Source organism: Podarcis cretensis (assembly GCF_951804945.1).
Source record: "Podarcis cretensis genome assembly, chromosome: 8".
Classification (NCBI taxonomy): domain Eukaryota; kingdom Metazoa; phylum Chordata; class Lepidosauria; order Squamata; family Lacertidae; genus Podarcis; species Podarcis cretensis.
Window position 1 is genome coordinate 54,192,623 of NC_137177.1, and position 16,573 is coordinate 54,209,195.

At 42.8% G+C, this 16,573-nt stretch overlaps 1 long non-coding RNA gene across 1 annotated transcript in view; it reads right to left on the reverse strand.

Annotated features, from left to right (window-relative positions):
- Positions 1 to 10,677: 10,677 nt before the first annotated feature.
- LOC307223129 overlaps positions 10,678 to 16,573 on the reverse strand; it is a 28,635-nt gene continuing 22,739 nt past the window's right edge. The window contains exons 2-3 of the long non-coding RNA XR_013841970.1: positions 16,210 to 16,408; positions 10,678 to 11,438 (exon numbers count right to left, since the gene is read on the reverse strand). This is a non-coding gene — a long non-coding RNA (uncharacterized lncRNA). The remainder of the gene's footprint in view (positions 11,439 to 16,209; positions 16,409 to 16,573) is intronic.

Genomic DNA, 16,573 nt, shown 5'->3' on the forward strand with positions numbered 1-16,573 from the left:
GCTCTGATGGGAGCATGGTGCTCTTAGGTTGGAACCCAAATAACTACCTAGTGTGATTTTGTCAACTTGCATAATACCAGGTATGCCTGTTTATCCATTTTGCACAGAAAAAAAGTGGATGAGGAGACATTTTTCTTCCTCTCCGATAATACTAGAACAGACATAGGCAAACTCCAGCCCTCCAGATGTTTGGGACTACAGTTTCCATCATCCCTGACCACTGGTCCTGTTTGCTAGGGATGGGAATTGTAGTCCCAAACATCTAGAGGGCCGGAGTTTGCCTATGCCTGTACTAGAACTTTGGGCCATCCTATGAAACTGCAGATTGGAAGATTATGGATGGGCAAAATAAAGTACTCAGTTCCTGTTGTGGCACAAGCATCAGGTTGACCACTGTGAGAACAGAGGGGCTTTCTTAGGTTCCTAAGGAGGGAGTCCCACCCTGGTGTCAGAGCTGAGCCTGAGGGAATAGTTGAAGTTGAGCTAGGAGTGGGTCAGAGCAGAGGTGAGCCAGGAAGACTCTTGGTTGCTGAGGCAAAGTTGCAGCCTAAGTAAGAAGCCTTTAAATCCTCTTCCTGACCAAGAGGGCCCAGTCATGGCCAGTCTGGATGGGTATGACCATTTCAGAATCTGGGAATACTTCACTGTTCAATAAGATGCTCCAAGCTGCAATTCTGACAGCCCACCACATGGGACAGCTACACACAGAAACAAAGGATGCTTCCTGGCGCTGGCCCTGGCAGCTTCTGACCCCTGACACATTTGTTTGTGTGGATTGCACTGATATAAATGGGACACCTCCACTGGATTTCTATGTGCCTGTCAAAGTGCCCACACCCATAAGAAATCCCCAGACCGAGGCTGTGTTTTGCAGAAACACAGGCCTCGCATTCCAACAGAGGAGCAGGTGATCGTAAAACAATGAGAAGGCCGCTTTGTCCTTTCCTGGGAAGCGTTTTGCACGCTGAAAATAGAAGCATCGTTTAAGAGTAGGCATCTTAGAGGGACATAATGACCCTAAGGCAGATGAAATCACTTAAAATTTTTGAAACTGGCAGTGTCTTCTATTTTAATTACATGGCGTAACCCTATTCTGCGGGAAGCAATTATGTAGTCGTTCTTCCCACACACAGCCTGTGCCCACTGGTGCTTCACAAAGACCGAATGAATCAGAGAATTAAAAAGAAAGAAAGAAAGAAAGAAAGAAAGAAAGAAAGAAAGAAAGAAAGAATCTGGATTTTGAGAAGACAGGATGGTGCCATTTTGAAAGGGAGTTTCAGGAAGGATCAGAAGAGAAAAGGGCAAGCTAAGAGATCAAGAGGGTGGAATGCCTTCCTCCAGTGGTGCAGCTAAGTCATTCTAGACCAGGTGTGAGTCCCAATTTGGCCCATGAGGCTTTCCCCCCCCAACCCACTGCCCTTCACCTGATGCCATAAAATGAACTCCTGGTTGTTCTGCAAGCAGGGCTCACTGTCAATGCCTATCAGCCACAGCGAGTCCTGCTTGCAATGGAACAAGAATATGACAGCTCAGGCTCATCCAAAGGAATTCATTTCCTGTCGATCTAGGATAGATAAAAGAAAACACAGAACGTAAGAAGAGCTCTGCTGGCTCAGACCAAAGGACTAGCTAGTTCAGTATCCTGGTTCCTACAGTGGCCATCCAGACACTTTTCGGGAAGCCCACAAGCAGAACATGAGTGAAGTAACCCTATCCTGCTCATGCCCCCTAGCAACTGGTATTCAGAGGCATTTGGTATTGAGAACCTTATCTTTCATAGATTTGTCTAATCCCATCAAAGTTGGTGACCATCTTCACATCTTGAGGCAGCAAATTCCACAGCTATACACTGTTTAAAGAAGTTCTTATTTTGTTTGTCCTTAGCCTCTACCGCTTTAGCTTCATTGGATGACTCCAGATTCTAGTATTATAAGAGGGAGAAAACCATCTCTCTATCCACTTTCTCCACTCCAGTCCATGCATGGTGTTATACACTTTGACCACGTTCTCCTTTACTTGCTTTTCCCCACTAGACCAAACTAAAAGGGGAGAGCATATGTTTGCATGTAGAAATTCCCAGGTTCTGTGTCATTCCAGGGCTGGGAGGGAAGAAAAGACCTCTGAGGACCAGGCTAAATGGACTCAGTGTTTAGATCCTGTTGTGTACGCCAGTTTTGCCATGTTCATAGAAGAGAGCTGATGAACTCAGGTCTTCACGTGGTAGGAGACTCTCTATGACTTGGCCATTTGCTATGACGACTTTGCCTCCCCCCCAAAAAGATGCCTTCCTTTCCCCAGTCTATTTCCACTGCATTCTTAAGTGTCCTGTTTCCAGAAAAGATACCCCTGTTCAGAATCAACTAGGCAATTTCATTTGAGATGCAGTGGGGGGGGGATACTCCCCAGCCCACAGAAGGTCTTTCCCCTGGTGGAAAGTGCCTGCTAGTCTCCTAAACTGCGGTTGAAGTCCTGATCCCGATCCACACTTGCCCTGCCTTCAAAATTAGCCCATATGAATGGGCTCCTTTGTGGTAAGGAGGCAGGGATTACAATGGTCCCCTTCTCAGTTCGCCAAGCTATCACTTACTAGGGAGTCAACAAGCCGCCCTGGTGCTACTCGAGAAGGAAGACAGCAATTTCTTAGTGGTTTCTTTGGCATATTTGAAGCGATCATGCAACTCAGACCTTGCGCTTCAGACCAGCTTCTTCCCAGCCATTCCGCCTCTCCCCCTTCACAGCTCTGAAGAAATGCAGGACCTCAGGCTGATTCCATAGCCAACCAATGGACAGATCCTGGGTTATAATCTTTCAAGAAAGACCTCTTGTTCATTTTAGTTTCCGTAGCAAGAAACCTGCCACATTGGTTTTTACCCACCTACATCCTTCCCATTCAGGCGAAGCTGCAGATTTTGTGTCTGCAATGCGATGCAAGGTGATCTTGCAGCACTGAGAAAAAGCTGAAATGTGTGGCCGGTATATATTGTGCAAACAAAGCAACTTTTCCTAGGTTTCCTTAACTTGCAGAATTTCTTCCACCTTGCTGTGGTAAATCATAGGACAGTAGGGATTAGGTAAAGAGCAACTCTCAGCCTCCCAACAGTGAGAAAAAATTATTTGATTTTTTCTTTTTTTAATCATGAAACTGACTCATTCATTCAGTTCTGCAAACTAACTCACCCTAAAGTTTCAAGATTCAGGTAGGTAGCCTTATTGGTCTGAAACAGATGAAATAAATAAAAAAATAAAATAAAAAAGTGTCCAGTAGCACCTTAGAGACCAACCAAGTTTGTTCTGGGTATAAGCTTTCATATTCATGCACAAAAAGGTATCTGAAGAAGTGTGCATGCACACGAAAGCTTATACCCAGAACAAACTTAGTTGGTCTCTAAGGTGCTACTGGACAATTTTTTATTTTTTATTTATTCCTAAAGTTCCAAGTGTGTTTTGCAGAATCGTTTCACTGATTCCTCAAAAACTTCACTTCCTATTAGATATGCGTAGGATTGCATTGTTAAATATCTGATTCCCACTCCACCCCCCTCAAAAAAAAAGATGGCTCCTACTTTGAATAAAACATCTTTGGATTTTTGAAAGACATTTTTATTTAAAAGGGGAGTTCCCCCACCCCAGTCTTTCAGAATTAAAAGCAGGGTTTAATGGCATGACACACAGTGTGTCTATATATTGATACACACCACTCCAATCTCCAAGCAGTGAGAGACTCCAGAGGTACCTGTGCTTTACACAGGGTTTGGTTTCCTTTGAATGCAGGTCAGCGGAGACTGTGCCATCTTTAGGATATCTTATTTATTTGTATGTATACAACAGGAGCATAGGACGAAGCAGCTCACAGCAATAACACCACAACAGTTCTTGCTTCCCCATTAGGTTTACAGGGAATCCCCAAAGTCCAGCACAGAGCAAACACCTCTCTGTGTCTCCAGCTTCCAGCTCAACTTAACACAACAACTCTGGCTATTGTTCTCCTGCATAGCAGCTGGGTGAGGGGCTGCCATTAGTTCTATGGCACAGACTTCTTTGGTTATGCTAAATCATGGCACTCTTGCATCTTCTGTGCTAGACTGTCACAGAACAACTTGAAAGCTCCATTATCACCTCACTCACCTGCCAGAGCAAGGAGCTTGTGTCAATCACCCTGGTGCTCTGGAATATAACATCATTGCTCTTGCTATGAAAAAAGTTCCAGACTTTGCTATGTTCCCCTCCACTACACCACTGAGAAACAACAGTGGACAGCACCACTGGTTGTTATTGTTGTTTACCTGGAGTAAAAGTGGGAGGGGTAAATGTTGGAGCAGGGAGGTTTCCGCAGTGATGCATCTGCAATGTGCTCACCTTGCCTTCCACTCCCTGCTGCCTTTCTGAGTAAGCAGCAGTGCAATTGGCCAGAGGTCAGGTGAGCCATGGCATTCCACCCCACCCCACCATCTTCTACTTCTGACAACTTCTGCATGATTCTCATTGAAAGGGAAATGGTGCTGTGTATGGGAGAGCAATTATTCTGCTCCTCTTGTGCAGATGTGGGGGGCCTTTGGTCCTCCAGATGTTGCTGAACTACAACTTCCATCATCCCTGGCCATTGGCCATGCTTGCTGGGGCTGATGGGAATTGTAGTTCAGAAACATCTGGACATCCAAAGGTTCCCCACGCCTGCTGTTGTGGAACTAGATAGGGTTGATATTGCAAGAGGAGTTCCAGGTGGGCTTGTGCCCAGGGCCAGCCCTGGACTGAGGCACAGAACAAGATGAAACCCTTCCTTCTGTGTCTACTGAAGTCACCTAGACTGGTAGTTAGATCTTAGTTCAACTAAGCTGTGAGATCTTAGCTGTGGGACAGCATTCTCTACCACATCTGAGGGCAGCATGCAAGCTTAATGGGCCAAGGGACATACACAGCACTTAAAACACACACTGAACATTTACCACCTGAGGCAGCTTCCCCAAGCTGCTAATGGTAGGACCAGCCCTGTTTGTGCCTCATCTTTCTAAAGGGATCATTGACGCCATTTCATGTGAATGGAAGATTGTAGAAGAGGACATGGGATTGATCATCCAGGGCTTGGTGAGCTGAGACTTTAATTTATTTTTCTTTCCTCGGGTTTGCAACAGGGAGAGAGGAAGGGAAGGTTTGTTCTCCCAGAAGATTTATTTCATTACATCTGCAACAAGTCAGGAAGAGATCAGAGCAGAAAGCTTTTTCTTTTTCTTTTTCTTGTTCTTTCCTTCTCTCTCTCTCTCTCCCCCTCCCCCTCCTTTTCCCTTTTGGTTTGAGGCCTACTTAGAACAAAGCTTGGTTACTTGAGATAAACAAAGGAGAAAGAAGAAATTATCAAAGAGCAAGCTGGCCACAGACTATATTATATGAATTTTCTTGGTAACATGGACAGCTTAGACCAAATTCAAACCAGATTGACCTCTGCTGGATAAGTGTACACAGGGGAAGTGAGAACATTGTCAGGCCTGTAGAGTCAGAATCTGGGACTGACCAATGGCTTATGCAGAGAGTGCCAACCTTTTTAGGCCAGTGGGCATATTTGGATTTTTGTGGAAGTTATGTGAATGCCATCCCCTCTGGTCAATTTTTCCCCTCCCCCAGATCTGCCCCCACTGAGAGGGGGGGGGGAGAGAGAACACATATTTTTCTTTGCCAAGTGCTCTAAGTTGGATCCAACAGAATTAATCTGACCCTTGAAAAGCACATAGAGCTGGAAGAGGAAATGGGAATAAACCTCGCTCTTCCAACTTCTTCCTTCAGCTCTATGTACTTTCCAAGAAAAAGGATGGCAATGACTCTCACCACTTCATGAGAAAGGTGGTAATCAGGAGGCTTTTATGGGCACCAAGAGAAGATCTCAAGAGGGACACTGCACCCATGGGTGCCAGGTTGGTGAGCCCTAGCTTATGAAAATTTGGGCTTTCGGGATTGTTAAAAGAACAAGTGCTTAGATGTTATTATAAATTGGCAATGAATACATAGCTAATATAAGCATGCATGCATGCAGAATTCTGCACTAAAGGTCCCACAACAGATTCTGTAATCAAACAACAGCAGTTATTTGACTAGAATAAATTGTGCAATGTATATGGGCTTTGTTTCCATTTATTTGCTGTATACAGTGAATAGTGGTAGAGTCCCCCCCCCTCACTTTACAGTATTTGGCATTACCCAGAGAGTGGGATGGAAGGAACAGAATATTGGAGTGCATAGATCATTTGGGAGGACATTCAGACACAGACATAGGGATGGAATCTAGATCTGTTAGGAAGATGCTGAGGCTGTGGGAAATGAAAACTTCTTGTGGCCTCTGTACACTAGAAATCTAATCAAGATCCACTCTGAATTTTGTGAATGTAGAAGAAATGGCCACCTGTCTATCTTCAACATGAGGACCAGAAACATGTGTCATATAAAGTACTAAAGCTGCCATTATTCTGGAATAGGAAGGAAGATGAGGTGTATAGTGTGATTATAACAATCCAAATTGTAAGCTGTCATTTGATGCTACGCAGTGTAGTATATATAATACTGAAAAGGGCAACCAGAATGTTCAGGAGAAAATGTTAGGGGATTTCTAACATTTTGCATAGTGCAAAGGAGCTGGAATGAGGGAACCAGTTCTGCTCCTCTTGTAATCATCCCACAAAACCACTTGGCAGCAAATTCAGGACATAGAAAAGCCAACACAGTTGCACACAATGTATCATTGCTGTAAGGGATTCATTGCCACAAGATGTGGAGATGCCCACTAGCAAGGCCATCTAAGGTGGCTTGCACACAATACATTTGCTTTTCAAAACTAAATATTTGTTCTCTTTAAAGTGATACACCTTTTCATTCTGTTGTTGTTTGTTGTTAAACTTTGGAGGGGAAATACTGATGCCCTAAAAAAAGTTGCACCATTGAAAAACTTACCAACTTTTTGCAGAATTGTTACAACTAACAATATGTGTAATCATAAATATTGACAATTCCTCTAATGATGACGTTGAGACAATACTTGAGAGCAACATGACATCCTGCATGCAGTCAGTCTTCAAATCACTAATGAACCATGAAACTGAATTTGCTCAATTAAACGACAGTGATCCACAATGTAGAGAATGTATTTATGCGCATTATTTAGTCTCCTCTTGCTAAATAGGGGTGTCCAGTTAACTGAGTTGCAGTAGAATGGGAGGGTGTTTGTTCCTGCAATTTTCCTTGCAACAATGCATTAATTTTATTTTGCTTTGACTCTGAAATCATAACCAGCAGTTGCCAAAAACAAACATGTGGGAGAAATTTTAAAGTTCACATTGAAAAGTGAACCTACCTAATTTCCACTTCCTGAAACACACCCATCATTTCAAACTTGTTCTTCTCTGAAGTTTGCAATGCAGCTCTTCATCTAAGACGTGTCTTTTAAAAATGCATATTCTAGGGTAAAATGTGCATAATTCCTAGTAACTAGCATTATCCAGAGGCATACTGCCTCTGACAGTGGAAGGAGAACATAACCATAGTGACTACTAGCCACTGATGGCTTTATCCTCCAAGAATTTGTCTTACCCTCTTAGACATCCAAGTTGGTGGTCATCCCTGCTTCTTGTGGGAGTAAACTCCATAGGTTGCCTATGCAGTGTTTGAACAACTTCCTTTTGTCTGTCCTGAATCTGAACCTTCACTGGATGATCCCATTGGATTCTACTGTTATGAGAGTTTTTCAATGTTTGGCTGCATTTTTATAATCTGAAAAATCTGCTTGACCAGAGACCATTCTGACACAAAAATGAACAATTGCAAACCCAGCTTTACTCTTTGTTCTAGTCCCTGAAAATTCTAATCTAAAATGCTGTAGATGATGGTGATGATAATATAATATAGTATAGTATCTATAAAATATTATATATTGGTCTGCACAAAGTAACATAACAGAAACAGGTCTGTCATCAAGGAATTTACAATCCAAATGACTGTCTTTTCCCATATATTTGTCTGTGTGTCTTAAGATCTGATGGAAAGATTCTGCTCCCTGTCCCTCTATTATACAGAGGTGGTAAAAGCCCACTTTGATACCTTTGGAATTCCCTGCCCAGGTAGACTCACAGAGTAGATTCTCTTCTCTGACTCAGAAGGTTACTTTTGACAATCTCTTCTTTTTTCCTTTTAGAATTTTGGAAGACCAATAAAGTGATTTCAATATGCTGCTTTTGGTTTTAAGGCTTTGTGACAGCAAGAAGAAAACGAAGTTGATGATTCAGCCTGAAGAGTTAACACACTTGCTTGGCCGATTTTGTTAAAAACTGCGCCAAACGTTACAGCATGAAATAACAGTGCTTGAAAGATCGGTCCTCACAACACAATAATTTTAATCTTCCACTCAATACAACTGGTACTTTATGGCTAAATAAAGAACTGTAATGGAGGACTCACTGATAGCGTAGCCAGAGAAATATTTGACCCTGGCTTTAATTGCAGGATGAAACTGCTTAAGGTTTATCGTGTGGTTCCTGGGGTTCAATGTTTAGGTAGAGAGAACTTTTTTCTGTTTCAGGGCTTACTAAGACAGTCAATGCCAAAAGCCTTTATTGCTTTTGTTGCATGGATCTCCAAAGTTGGGTCTTGACTGTGGTGTGGATGCCTTTCAGAGGAGAGTCCATCTTTAAGGTACAATGCTCAAAATATGGGTTGCAGTCACTCATCTACCTGAAGAGACTTTGTTTTGAAATATGTAACAGAAGGTGGGGTGGGGTTTTGTTTTTTTGTTTAGACTTAATGATATGTTGGAGGAAAGGGCAGAAGGGGAAGTTGCAGGCTGGATGAGGATCTGGCCTGTGGCTCACTGGTTTCCCCTCCTCACCTTACCTGCTGAAATACGCCTACCTTGTGTTTCTATATTTGTCATTCTTCTGGATATAAGGAATCAAGTCAAGAGCAAGGAGTCATTCAGAGACCTAATGGACGACCTCTTCTGAGGTCAAGTGCTTTGGGCACATAGGAGCCTTTGATTATTATTTCTAAATTTCATTTATCATGCACACTGGACTGCCCTGGCACAGAATTTGGGAATTAATTATATATAGAATGTTAGCATCTACCACTAGGATCCTCAGAATCACTTGTCCAGAAGGTCAACCTTAATCATACTTTTCACATTTCTGAATGAATTTTCTCTCTCAGATTCTAGTATATTTTAGATTTATTTTAAATGTGTGTGAGTCAACTTCTTGTGATGTGTCATGGCCTGAGTTGTGGTGTCCACACACACACACACACACACACACACACACACACACACACATACACACACACACACTACCCCAAATAAAAATTAAATATTAATAAAAGTGGTTTCCTAGGCAAAAATAACAAAGCTCCAGATATTGGAAAGACAATAAAATATGACCAATTAATGAATGGCCAAATTCATTTTGGGAATATACAATAATGGTCCAAAAATAATGAACTACAAAGGAGGAAAGGGAGAAAGCAGAGATATCTTTGATCAAAACTGTGACATGTTTATTGATGTTTGTAAAAGAGAGGTATGTGATATTTATATGAGTAAAGGAAACTTGCATTTTATGAGTTTGGTTTTCATGTTTGTGTAATTGTTTTAAGATTGCAATGCAAATATTGCAGCCCAATGCATGTCTTCTCAGAAATAAGTGTGATTAAGTTCAATGGGATTTATGTCCAGGAAAGTGTGCATCGCAGTCTAAGTACAAATAAATATCAATTATCTCTCTGCTTATATATCAAATATTCTTGGAAAGCATAAAGGGTAACATTATGAGCTCTGATGAGAAAGGGCTACTTTACTGTTCCTGAAAGGTATCTGAGAAGATCAGTCCTTACTTGTTTCAAAGTATAAATTCACATTGCTCTCTAGTACACAGCTGAGGGGCACAGACCAGGGGCTAAATATGACTCCCAGACCTCTCTATTTGCCCCCTGACTATCTGATCAGGCCACACACCCTTCTTCCAAGGCCACACCCTTCACCAGCCCTGCTCTGCACCCTCCTTGAGTGTTTCTGCCTGTCTGGAATGTGTCACTGAACAGTAAGAATGCCTCTTCCTTCCCTAGATAGAGATATGTGTGTGGCCCTCCAGACCTCTCTAGCTGGCCCTCAGAACTCTCCCCAGGCCCTCACTGACCCTGCATCGCACTCCAAGTGTTTTTTTCCTGGCTGGAATCTATCCTTGAACTCTGATTGTGCCTCTTGCTTGTCTGGATGGAAGCTGGGAGCAGTGTGTGGATACGTGTAGAAACAATCCTGCACAAAGATAAAATTTTCATTTCTTGCTCCTCCCACTTTTGCTTCCATCCCTGCCCACCACTAGCATGTGCCCTAGACAGACAAATTCAGGTGTGGATAGAAGGGCTATCACTGATCTTCCTGTGGGCTTGCTGGTTTCTGTGAATCCACTGAAGGATGCTGATCTATTCCAAACTCAGCCTGATCCACCAAAGACATTCCTTCCTTATGTTGCTAAGCAAGAGTGCAAACTCAAGGTTGCCTAACACAGATTAGTTGTAACTGTTCAGGCACCTCGAGCATTTTACCCTTACCTTTGTAGGTTCAGCACACATCCTGGGGCTGTGATTATTCACATTTTGCTTTTAAAAAGTCATCATAATCATTATCCATTTATTTATTTGTATGCTGCTACAATAGTGCTCAAAGTGGTTCACAACATACCAGATAAACAAAAACAAATAAATATAACAAGTTTAAAAAAGTAAAAACAATTAGAAATAATCATAATGTAAATAAATATTGAATATAAATCCATACAAGAGCAATATAAATAAGCTAACATAAAGCTAAACAGAGCATGAGGCTCCTAATTTCAGGGTCATGGGTTCAAATGATTCCTGCATTGCAAGGGGTTGGACTAGATGACTCCTTTGGTCCCTTCCAGCTCTACAATTCTATGATTCTAATTGCGAGAATAATATCCACAAAGGAAATAAAGTGGTAGCATCCAAAATTGGTGGAGTCACTGTTCCCAAAGGACATTCCACATATGCCCACCAAATTAACTTGCTGTATGGGAGCCCAGCTCTCACCCGGGTCTCCTTCCTCAATCCCTTCCCCATCCCTCACCTGGGGAGGTAAAGATTGGCTGTCCTTCAAGCCCCACATAACCTCACAATTCAATACCCAATCTGAGTAGATTGGAAGGGGTCCCTTTCCTGTGCATGAATCATTGCTGCTCCAAAGATAAGCAGTGTATTGACTGCAAACTCCACCATCCCACCTCTTCTGCCATTCTACAGCCTGCCCTTGATGGTTCCAGCAGTCTTTCCCCTGTAGCAATCATTTCATTGTCCCAAATACAGCTCTCCTCCTTATAAGGATCTCAGACAATGGGGTGGGGAAGGCAGGTGGAAATACATGCCCGTTGAGATTCCCAGAAGCAGCCTCTCTTCTGTAGTGAGACAAAACCAAGAAATGTAGACCATGTAAGACTAAACTAAAGCAGCAGGTTGTATTAGATGACCTTGGAAGGTCCCTTCTGGCTCTGGTTTTATGAACTCAGCTCAATCTGGATTAAACAATATCTTGGCTGCCCCTCCACCCTCACCCACCACCCCAGGGAAAACAGGCAGGAATTGGACGAACTGGAGAAAATGTCACCACCATCTAAAAGAGCAGATAAAAGCAGAAGGGAGCAAAGAAGTGGGGGAGAGGAGAGAGGCAGGAGGAGGTGGCGGAAGCATGAAGCACCTGCTGAAGGCTATTTAAGGATTAGCCAAGTGCTGACAGACAAATGGTGAGATGAATCAGCCGCAGCAAGGCTGTGTGGGCCACGGTTGTCAGCTGATGGGTCGTGCCATGTCGCTTTCATCTCTGGAGACCAGAGCATCCTTTGAGTTTTTAGGGGGTGAAGACATGTGTGTGTGCCATTAATGGTGGCTGGTGCCCCTTAGGACTGCGATGGCAGAAGACAGGGAGACCAGCAGAAAGTGGAGCTAGAGACAATGACAGGCAGAGCCAACTAATTCTGCTTTTGCCATTAGTTGCAGGTCATGTTCTCAGTGGGTCTTTCCCACTGCTCCACCTCCTCCTCCAGCACCTTCAAGTAAATGGGACATCTTTGATTAGCATGGCTGACTAGGCATTAGAAGACCTCTGCTCCTCCATTCTGTATAATCCTCTTTCGTAACAAGAGCATGCCATTTCTTAAAGGTAGAAAGAAGCCCCACCCCATGGGCGTAGCGAGGGAGGGGCATGGGCAGCTGCCCCCCATCAAGTAAATAAATAAATATACTTAATATACTTAACTAAATATACTTAACTAAATATACTTAACTAACTGACCAATCGCATTGCAGATAGCTCAGTTCTGCCCTCCCTAACATTGATTCTGCCCCCCCTCCAAACATCAATCCTGGCTACGCCCATGCCCCACCCCCAAAACACACTCACCATTTGCACATCAGAGAGACATATATTTGCTCTGTGCTGGATCCAAAGATGCGACTAGTGGAGAAGAAAGATCTATTGGGGTGTTGATGCTGTGAGTCCCTCCATCCTGTGCAAATAAAACCATACACCCTAAAGACACCACAGTCTCCTCCTACCTTCATTGTCAGGAAACCAAACCTCTAGGCAACACTCTTGGCACCTCTGGAATCTTTTACTGTTCAGAGATTGGGATGTCGTGTAATGAATTTTATTGGTGTGTGTGTGTGTGTGTGTGAATTGCACCTATCTTTCCTGAACATATTTCTTACCAGATGTTCTGTACTGATGGATGCTACACACACACACACACACACACACACACACACCCCACCCCATAGAGAGCTCTAAATTAACCAGGGGGCACATAATTGAGGAGTGCCAGGGTTTTTCTTTTCACTAGCTACACTAGCTAATTTGTTTGTTTGTTTGTTTTACTGAAACATCTATTTAGGACCCATCCTAATCTCTCGACTGTAATTTGTTTTAACTGATTTCAATTCTGTATTTTACATCGTTGTAACCTGCCAGGGGACCTCATGGTGCAGGGCAGGCAAGATGATGATGGTGATGATGGTGATGATTCTAGATGGGACAAAGCGAGAACTTGACTGGTTTGCCTCAAAATCCCGAATGTTGACTCAACATCTCGCCATCCCTTTCTAGAAATTAAAATAATTTCACTGGGCACTAGGGACACCTTGGAAGCACCCAAAAAACGGTGTTGCGCTCTAAATAAAACTCCTGTTATCGAGAATTAAGGGATGCAAATGCAAAGTGATCTGGGAGACTCTAGTACCGGCACGATCCCGGCGGTAGCTTCTGCTATGGAGCTGCGTTCTGGCGCAGCAATTTACCGATTCACTGCAATGGGACTTCCAAAGCCGCCCCTCTCTAAGGAGAAATACCATCCCGGTTCTGCAATCGGGGGATGTAAAAGACTGCTTCGAGGAAGAGCGTTGAAGGCACAATCCAGCGGGTCGTTCTCCTGCGCAATTTCCATTGAAGAACGCAGCCCAACCCGCGCAATCCCCGCAGGAGGATATTGCGTTAGTCTTCTTCAATACGAACAAGGGCAGGAGCAGAAGGTGATACAGTGGGATCTACTTCTTCAATACGAACAAGGGCAGGAGCAGAAGGTGATACAGCGGGATCTACTTGTAGGTATCTGTGCTATTTGCAGGAGGTCACCAAAGATTTTGGACTCCAGTTGTTTAACCACAGCAACTCCCCACCCCCTAATGTATCTGCTGAAACGAAGAAAGCTGGAGATGAGGAACGAGGAATGGATTTCGGAGGGAAAGGTCTGTGGGCTTGAGTCTGGTCCTGGACACAAATTCCTGAGCTAAGATGTATTCAGAGGTGGTCTTGCCTCTGTTGAAATGGACTTCAGTCTACCTAAGCCATAATAAAATGTGGAATCTTTAAAATCCCACAAGTCTCTTCGCTGACTCAGAGGTGCCCCGATTCTCTCGTTCTAACTATATGCCCGCCCTTCTTTCTAAACCACTATTTGGCACTTAATTCCAAATCCAATGAATGGACCTAAATTAGTCTATTAATCTCAAGGGGTCTACTCCTAGTAAACTAATATTGGCTCCGACCCAAAGTAGAACCCGCAAGCTTGAAGTCCGCTCATCCTTTTTTTATTATCCATATCTCTCTCCACCAATACGTTTCACTTATGTTAAAGCGAAACAAAATACTTTTCATTCTTCTCCAGGATTAGAATTGCTTATTTATTTAAATTGATATCCCTACATCTGGAATGCGGAAGAGTGTAGGTTATAAAATGTTTTTATTTAAAATAGTTTTTTTAAAAAAAAAAAATTCAGAAGCCCACCGTTTTTGTTGAAATCCAATTTACTGTGAAAAACAGTAACCCTTTTACCCACTTACCGGGGAGCAAATCCTATTTAACTGAATGGGACTTACTTCTGTTTAGGCATTAGCAGAATTACTCTGTAACGCTGTAATCCTAAATACAGTGAACAGTTGCAATCCTGTACATGTCTGCTCAGAAGTAAAATCTACTCTCAGGTAAATAAGTATAGGATTGCAGGTGTTTTAGAAAGTGAGCCCCATTGAATACACCAAATAAGAGCTCCGTGTCTTGTTTGGGAAGGAATTCGGGAGTATTTCTGCTTCTTGGGCAAATCTAGCCTCACCTCATACCTCACTAATAACCCAGTCCCATGCTTGTTTGCTTGAATTCAGTGGAGATTATTCTTAGAAAAGAGAGCATAGGATTGCAGCCTCAGCCACGCTCTCAGCGCTCCCTCTTCAACATGGACATAATAATACTGACCTACCTTACAGGGTGGTTGTAAGGAAGACTGAGATCATGTATGTGGCTCCCCGCCCCCCCCCCCGCGCCTATTACTGAGTTTCTTCCCATGCCTGATCTGTGACTCATACCAAATGATTGTTTATACATCATAATGGATTGAAAATGAATATATTGTTACGCAATAACAATTCGTTTGCTGTTTATAAAATTAGTTTGAAATGAAATGGGTAAGACTTTTCCAGGGGAATATATTTTAAAGTCAACATTTTTAACAAGAAAAAAGAAAGAAAAAAGGAACAGGGATGTATAGGTGGCTTTCTGGTAAATACTAATTGCTTTGTTTCTATGCCAGTACTGATCCTTTATTAAAAATAGTCATACCCTCCCCTCTCTGTCCTAAAAGGGTCTTTCTCTTTGAAATACTTTTTTAAAGTGTATAAAAACCCACTGAAAACGAATCAACCAATATTATATTTCTATGTTTCCTTAGAACGCTCTAACTGTTGTATTCAACAAATATCTATTCAGAGCAGAGCCGTTGAAATGAGTGGACCTAAGTTAGGCTTGCCCATTATTTTCTATGGGTCTACTCTGCGCAGAAAGCATTGGATTTTACATATGTTCTCTCATTCACAGACATAAATCTTTTAATTGCCTTAATAACGTTTGTGGTTGTCTTGGCTTTGTAAATGGGGATTTACAATGTGCGGGGGGAGGTCCTGCCCATTTCCCCCCTTAATCACCCAAAAGACACTGATACACCTCTCACTCGTTCAAGAATCCAAGCTGTACAATACAGAACGCAGTGCTTTTTTTGGTACCTAAAGATGCACATCTAAAGAGGCTTAGGGAAAACGGATACAACTGTATTTGGAAGCGGTACCCTATACGGACGCGGGATTGTTTCAGATGTTTGCGTTCTCACCAGTGATCACACCAAAACCAGTCGCATCTTAGCGTGGGGGGGGGGGCAGGGGAAATCCCCATTGCTTGTGCCCCAAGAGTTTCCCCGGTTCCTGCAGTTTCAATAAATGTCCTCCACAGCCCGCCCGCCCCTCAGGGAAACGTTGCCACTACTTTCTTTAAGTGATAAAAGAAAGCCTTGAAATGATCGACAGCTTCGACTTATTTGAAGGGCCAGCGTGGAAAGGATGGGGGCGGGCGGGAAACGTGATCAATATAAAATTTGAATAGAGAGGAGTCTTGGAGATGAAATTGTAATCATAATAGTAATAAGTGGTAGCAGATCCTGGTCCTACTCAGAGTAGACCCATTGGGTTTAATGGACATGGCCAACTTAGGTACATTAATTTTAGTGGGTGTAATATCATGGTGGTTAATAATAATAATAATGATAATGATAATGATAATGATAATAATGTCTAACAGAACTATCAGGAGCCATTTCCAACTATAGACGAAGTTAAACACATCGAGGTCTCACTGTTTTTAGTGGGAGACAGACACGTGCTTAATTTCTCAAGTGACATGAGTGTGTCTTTAATAGCACAATCCGGACCTACTCCTACAAAAGTGTGCATCGAATTGTAGTGTAAAGGGCAAAAGGGTGTGTGATTCAGCTCAATGGTCTCATCCAGGCATTCTTACTGCGATCCTCAAGCCGCTTCTGCCTTCTCTCTCTTCTGAAAGAGGAAAAAAGCAACAAATCAAACAGTCCAAAAATCCCTGTGCGTCTCTTCCTCTTTATAGCAACAGATTAGATATACACTATCTCCAGAGGAAACACAATCAATATTCGCTTGGTTGTTTTTTTAATTGAAAATGTCGGTTTTGATGGGGGGGGGGTG